At 39.3% G+C, this 7,929-nt stretch overlaps 1 pseudogene; it reads right to left on the minus strand.

Annotated features, from left to right (window-relative positions):
* Window positions 1–3,414: 3,414 nt before the first annotated feature.
* LOC104664457 lies at window positions 3,415–3,701 on the minus strand (annotated as a pseudogene).
* Window positions 3,702–7,929: the final 4,228 nt, after the last annotated feature.

Consider the following 7,929-nt stretch of genomic DNA (forward strand, 5'->3'; position numbering starts at 1 on the left):
GAGCCACTGTGCTCGGCCTCTTCTGCACGTCTAAAAAGACATATATTTTAGAAACAGTTTGGGGAGAATTATCATCTCTCCACTTACCACAGTGGTAAGTTTTCCAATCAATGAGTGTGAAATACCTACCCATTTATTTTGATCTTATTTAATTTCTCTCGAATGTTTTATCCTGTTTAGTGTTAGTCCTGCATATCTTTTGTTGAATTTATTCTTTAAGTATTTCATTTTTTCCTAAGTGAAATATTTAAAAATTTTATTTTCCAACCATTTGTGGCTACCATGTAGAAATGCATTTATTTTTGCATATTGACCTTTTATCCTGCAGTCTTGATAAATTCTCTTATTATTTGTAGTAGTTTTTTTGTAGGTGCTTTGGGATTTTCTACATATGTACATAATCATGTCATTTGTGAATAGAACGGTTTTCCTCCTTTCTTTCTAACCTGTGTGCTTTGGATTTATCTTCCCTTTTGCAACAGCTAAAGAATCTAATGCAATGCTGAATAGGAGTGAGAAGGCACTGTCTTGGGGGAAAGTGTTCATTCTCCCATCACAAAGTATGATGTTAGCTGTTGATGTTTTGATGTTGATGTTTTATAGATATCCTTTATCAGACAAGATAGTCTCCTCTTCCTAATGTGCTGAGAGACTTGCTTTTGTTGAATTTTGTCAAATGTTTTTACTGAATCTATTGACATAATCATACAATTCCTCTCTTTTCTTCTGTTAATGTAAAGAAGTACATGGATTGACTTTCAGATGTTAAACCAACCTTGTATTCCTGGGGTAAACCCTGCTTAGTTATGCTCAATTATTCTTATTATTTATCTCTGAATTCTGTGGCTTATATTTTGTTTAGAATTTTTGTATCTGTGTTCAAGAATATCGTCTTGTAGTTTTCTTGTAAAATCTTCTATGGGTTTTGGCATTAGGGTAATTCTAGTCTCTAAATGAGTTGACGAGTATTCCTCTACTCTATTTTTTCAAAGAGTTTGTGTAAGATTTGCTAGCCTCAAACTCTCAGGCTCAAGCAGTACTCCCCTTTCATCCTCCTGAGTAGGTGGGACTACAGGCATGTGTCATCATGTCTGGCTAATTTTTAAAAACATATTTTTTTAGAGCAGCATCACACTATGTTGCCCAAGCTGGTCTTGAACTCCTGGACTCAAGTGCTTCTCCTGCCCTGGCCTCCCAAAGTGCTGGGGTTACAGGCATCAGCCACCACACCCAGCCTTACTTCTTCTTTCAGTGTTTGATAATATTTGCCTGTGAAGCCATCTGAACCTGGAGTTTTCCTTGTGGGAAGTTTTAAGTTACAGCTATAATTTCTTTAACAGATATAGGACTATTTGGATATTCTACTACAGCTTGTGAAAGTTTCAGTAACTTGTATCTTTCAAATGATTTCATTTCATCTAAGTTATCAAATGTATTGGCATAAAGCTGCACATAGTCCTCTATGATTAACCTTTTTGTGTTTGCATGATGTGTATAAATGGCCCCTCTTTCTTTCCTAAGACTGAACATTTGTACTACTTTTTTATCTTCATCAGTCTTGCTAGGTGTTTATCAGCTTTATTAATCTTTTCAAAGAACCAACTTTTTCTGTCAGTCTTGTTTTCTGTTTAAATAAAGAACAAACTTTTGGCCAGGTGCAGTGGCTCACACCTGTAATCCCAGCACTTTGGGAGGCTGAGGTGGGTGGATTGCTTGAGGCCAGGAGTTGGACACCAGCCTGGAGAACATGGTGAAACCCCATTTCAACTAAAAATACAAAAATTAGTCAGGCATGGTGGTGCATGCTTGTAATCCCAGCTACTCAGGAGGCTGAGGCGGGAAAATTGCTTGAACCTGCGAGGTGGAGGTTGCAGTGAGCCAAGATTGCGCCACTGTACTCCAACCTGGGCGACAGAGCAAGACTCTGTTTCAAAAGAAAAAGAAAAAATTTTTGTTTCTGTTGTTTTCACCCCCTGTTACTTGTCCATTTTCTATTCAATTGATTTATACACTTTTCTGTATTATTTCTTTTCTTTTACTTATTTTTGGCTTAATTTATCTTACTATTTTCTAGCTTCTTTTCCCTGTGATTTCTTTCACCCATGCTTTATTTAAAAGTATGTTGCTTAATTTTGTATGTTGTTAAGCAAATTAAGTGTGTTATCAAGCAACAATAAGTGTGTTAAGTATATTAATTATGTATGTAATTTCCAAATTGAGTATGTTGCTTACTTTCCAAACTTGGGGACTTTTCAGACATCTTCTCGTGATAAATTTTATGGTCAAGTATGGTAAAAGTATGTGTCTTAGTCTGTTTTGTGTTGCTATAACAGAATACTACTGCCTGGGCAATTTACAATAAACAGAAATTAATTTCTCACAGTTCTGGAGGCTGGCAAGTCCAAGATCAAGGTGCTGTCATCTGGTGAGGGCCTTCTGCTGCTGGATCCCCTGGTGGGACAGCAGTAGAGCACGTGTGAGAGAGGGAAGGGGGCAAACTTATTCTTTTATAAGGTGTTTTCTCCTGCTGCAATAATGAACCCATTTCCTCAATAACAGCATTAATCCATTCATGAGGCAGAGCCCTTGTGACATAATGACCTCTGAAAGGCCCCACCTCTCAACAACATTGCACTGGGGATTTAGTTTCCAACACATGAAGTTTTGGGGGCACAAATCACATTTATCCTAATTTATCTTACTTTATTTATCTTAATTTACCTTAATTTATCTCACATAGCAGTATGATTTTAGTCCTTTGAGATTTATTGAGACTTGTTTTATGATCAGCATGTAGTGTCTCTTTTTTTTTTCTTTTCATTTTAAACAAGAAGTTTATTTAAACAGCAAGACGATTGACTTGAAGGGAAAACTATCTAGGATTCTTTTTTGTTTCAGAGTAATTTATCACTACTTAAAGACAGATTGCCCTACATGTAAAAGCTACGTACAAAAAAGTTATAAAATTGTCCTTGGTTTTACAAAGATAAATGAAAAACATTAAAATTCTCCAATTGAAAAAGATATGCAAGAATTTTTATGTTGTATTTCTGTTAAAACAGTGAGAGCAAAATAACTTACTGGAATATAAAGATAAGAGCTGAACGAGTATGCCACTAATGGAGAAAGGGGGTATTTTTCACAGAATCAGTATTTTTCCCCATCCCGTCTCCACTTGATGTCAATCAAAACATACCATTGGCTGTTTAGTTTTAAAAAAATGCAATATGCCTGTGCACATACACCAGTTACTTTATGTACAATAAAGGAATGGGGAAGGGGGAAATGAAAGAATAGAGAAAACTATAGGGTAGTATTCAGGATGTGGTGGAACCAAATTGCCGTTTTCTAATGGAGAATGTAATCTTGGTCTTTAAATAACAGAGTTCTGGAGTAAAGAAGCAGGTTCCCTTTTCAGTGGACACCTCCCGCCTGCTGTTGGAACAGATCAGTTGCATCTTCATCCTCCATTTCCAATTGTGCAGGTGTGTCTGTTCCATTGATTGGTTGTCGTCGAATTGGAATCTGATCGGCTTCATTGACAATCCCTGTCGTTCACAATAGGCTTTCGTTAGTTTACTAAGTGGTATATGCCTCTTAATCTTAAATTGCACCACAGAAACATCCTGCCCTGCCACCTTCAAATTAATATGATCGTTGTTCTCAGTCTTGACTCCTTCCTTGGGCTTTTCGTTGGCCATGGTGAGCGCCGGAGTCCCCTCAGCTGCCACTTCACAAAAGAGGGACCAGGTCCGCACGAAACGAGCACACAAGCAGCACCAGGAGCGGCAGAAGAAGGAGCGTGGTGTCTCTTGATAAAGGGTTAGGTTCGCTTGTTGCTGTTGTTGCTTTTTTTTTTTTTTTTTAAGTGTACTCTGCAATTGTCGAGCATAATGTTCTTTGTTAATTGAATTAGATTAACCTCTAAAAGCAAACAAACAATTCTGCTTCTTCTCAAACATGTTAAGTTGATACCTACAGTTTTGCTGTAAGTTTAAACAATTATAAATAATTTCAGGCGTATTGTATACATCAATATTTTTAAGTAAAATTGCTACATTGCTCTTTTAAATGCATCAAATGGAATCCAAATACAATAGTAGGTTTATAGCCACCATCATCCATTTTTTATAAATACATGAACAGCTTCTTCTTTAACAGTTCAAAATTTGACATATTTTTTTCCCTTTCTCTCTGATCTCTTATTTCCAGTCCACTGGATGAAATACCAAGGGCCTTTCTGTTCCACTTCTTCCCAAAATATTTTCCTAATGTACTCAATGTTTAAGCTTGTAAGTCTGATTTATCACCTTGTCATACTTCTCTGCCAATACATGTTTTTTTTTCCTGAGGCCATAATTCCTAATGTTAGATGTTTTCTTTTGGAGTGAGTTGTCATTACAATTAATATTAGTGCATAACTAATCAAACAACCTAATGGTTATGTATTAAGTGACAAACAGCAAATGATTATTTATCCACATTAAGTAATCATTAGACGATCTTCATAAAATGAAGGTGGTTGTTTGTGAAATAAATTATACATCAGTGAACAGCTATTCCCTCTTACTAGATTGAAAGAAGACTCAGCAACAATATGCTTCCAATTTTTTTGTCTTATTTGAACAGAAGAGCTGAGGAAGCTTTTTCTCAGAAATAAGTAGATGGTGAAGCCAAAAAATTTGTTATAGCAATGTCACTCAATTCTTTGAAAGCTTTTTAGTTGTATTTCAAAAACCATATAGTGATCTATCATCAAATATTATTTACTTTCAGTAAAATTGAAAGAAGATCTAATAGACCTGTCAAATAATAAAATAATATTCATTATTTGTATTATTTTATAATACTATATGTTATATAATTTTATATTATTAAATAAATAATATAATTAATAAATATATTATTTTTAATATAATTTATATTATTTGATAGGTCTATTATATCTTCTTTCAATTTTACTGAAAGCAGAGAATTGGAAACAACGAAGTTGGAAAAGGATTTGTTAATTGTTTGTTTTTGTTTTTTGAGACAGGGTCTCACTCAGTCACCTAGGCTGTAGTGCAGTGGTGCAATCACAGCTCACTAAAGCCTTGACTTTCCCGCCTCAAGTAATCCTTTCACCTCAGCCTTCTGAGTAGCTAGGACTACAGGCATGCACGACCACACCTGGGCAATGTTTTAAAAAATTTATTAGAGGTGAGGTCTCGCTTCATTGCCAAGGCTGATCTTGAACTCCTGGCCTCAACTGATCCTTCCACCCCAGCCTCCCAAAGTGCTGGGATTACAGGCATGAGTTACCACGCCCAGCCCCTGTTAACTGTCATTAAAGTCATTTGTTTTCCCAGATTCTGGATAATTAAACAAGGAGGATATCTTCAAGACTTCTAAAATGATTATCAAACACTTGCTAATAAAATATTCTTAACAATTTTTTTTTTCTTTGAGACGGAGTCTCGCTCTGTCACTCAGGCTAGAGTGCAGTGGCACGATCTCGGCTCACTGCAGCCTCTTCCTCCTGGGTTCAAGCAATATTCATGCCTCAGCCTCCCAAATAGGTGGGATTACAGGCACCTGCCACCATGCCCTACTAATTTTTGCATTTTTAGTAGAGATGGGGTTTCACCATTTTGGCCAGACTGGCCTCAAACTCCTGACCTCAGGTGATCTGCCCGCCTCGGCCTCCCAAAGTGCTGGGATTACAGGCGTGAGTCACTGCGCCTGGCTCTTAAGTAAAATTTTATCGCAATTATGCTCTAAATATATTATCAAACACTGAAGCTGCATGTTTTGCTGATTACTTTAGAGTAAATCTTGTCACCTATAACCACGTTGTAAAGCCTTTTTATCTTCTCATCATAAAGTCAAATCAGCCCACACTGACTTTCTGTCCTCAGAAGGATGCCTTTATTTTTTAGTCTAAATAAGTCTGTGAATACATCTCCTGTGACATCCATCTCACTTCTGACTTCTGAGATAAATGGGTAAGGCGCAGAGCCCTGCAGTGAGTTTGTCTTTGAAATGAAATCAGATCTCTTGCCTGCAACTTTCCCCTGATGCTGTCTTTGCTTTGCTCTCACCAGACTTTATTCTGAAGCAGATACCCCTGAAGGTTTTTACTCCCTTGAGGAATGGACCTCAGTAAGGTTCAGAAATTTAGGGGCAATGCTTGCCTCTTTTTACAATGATTTTTATTGTGGTCAAATACACACAACCTAAAATTGACCATCTTGATCATTTTTTTTTTTTCATGACACAGAGTTTTACTTTGTCGCCCAGGCTGGAGTGCAGTGGCGCGATCATGGCTCATGTCAACCTCTGCTTCCCCGGCTCAAGCAATTCTCCTGCCTCAGCCTCCCGAATAGCTGGGACTACAGGTGCGTGTCCCCACACCCATGTAATCTTTGTATTTTTTTTAAAGTAGAGATGGGGTTTCACCATGTTGGCCAGGCTGGTCTTGAACACCTGACCTCAGGCAATCTGCCCGTCCTGGCCTCCCACAGTACTGGGATTACAAGTGTGAGCCATGGCGCCTGGCCTTAATGATTTTCAAGTGGACAATTGGGTGGCTTTCAGTATATTCACATTGTGTTGGGCAACCACCACCACTGCCACCACCACCATCACCATCCATCTCCAGAACTCTTTCATCTTACAAAACTGAAACTCTGCACGCATTAAACACTAACTCCCCCTTTTTTTTTTTTTTTTTTTTTGAGACGGAGTCTTGCTCTGTCACCCAGGCTGGAGTGCAGTGGCGTGATCTTGGCTCACGGCAAGCTCCACCTCCCGGGTTCACGCCATTCTCCTGCCTCAGCCTCCCGAGTAGCTGGGACTGCAGGTGCCCACCACCAAGCTCGGCTAATTTTTTTGTATTTTTAGTAGAGACAGGGTTTCACCGTGTTAGCTAGGATGCTCTCGATCTCCTGACCTCGTGGTCTGCCTGCCTCAGCCTCCCAAAGTGCTGGGATTACAGGCTTGTGCCCAGCCTACTAAATCCTCATTTCTCCATCACCATTCTATTCTCTGTCCCCATTAATTTGACTAATATAGGGACCTCATATAATTGGAATCACACAGTAATTGTCCTTTTGTGTCTGGTTTACTTTGCTTAGCATAATGTTCTCAAGGATTATCATGTCGTAGCATGTGTCAGAATTTCCTTTCTTGACCAGGCACAGTGGCTCATGTCTGTGAATCCCAGCACCTTGCGAGGCTGAGACGGGAGGATCCCTTGAGCTCAGGAGTTTGAGACCAGCCTGAGCAACATGGCAAAAACTCATCTCTACAATAAATAAAAAACAACGAACCAGGCATGGTGATGCATGCCTGTGGTCCTAGCTACTCAAGAGGCTGATGTGGGAGGATCACTTGAGCCCAGGAGGTTGAGGCTGTGGTGAGCTGTGATTGAGTCACTGCACTCTAGCCTGGGTGTCAGAGCAAGACCTTATCTCAATTTTTTTTTTTTTTTTTTTTTTTTGAGACAGAATCTTGCTCTGTTGCCCAGGCTGGACTGCAGTGGCCGGATCTCAGCTCACTGCAAGCTCCGCCTCCCGGGTTTACGCCATTCTCGTGCCTCAGCCTCCCGAGTAGCTGGGACTACAGGTGCCCGCCACCTCACCCAGCTAGTTTTTTGTATTTTTTAGTAGAGACGGGGTTTCACCGTGTTAGCCAGGATGGTCTCGATCTCCTAACCTCGTGATCCGCCCGTCTCGGCCTCCCAAAGTGCTGGGATTACAGGCTTGAGCCACCGCGCCCGGCCTCAAATTTTTTTTTTAAAAGGTCACTTTTGTCCCTGCTTCCCTGAATGCATGTGCCTGGTTGAGGCTATCATTCATCTTGAGCCCTTCTGCAGCAGTTTTCCTGTGTTGCTTCTCATTCTTCTCTGTCATCATTCTACAAGCTATTGTCAGATTCATCTTTCTACAA

The sequence above is a fragment of the Rhinopithecus roxellana genome, chromosome 11, assembly GCF_007565055.1.
Source record: "Rhinopithecus roxellana isolate Shanxi Qingling chromosome 11, ASM756505v1, whole genome shotgun sequence".
NCBI lineage: Eukaryota > Metazoa > Chordata > Mammalia > Primates > Cercopithecidae > Rhinopithecus > Rhinopithecus roxellana.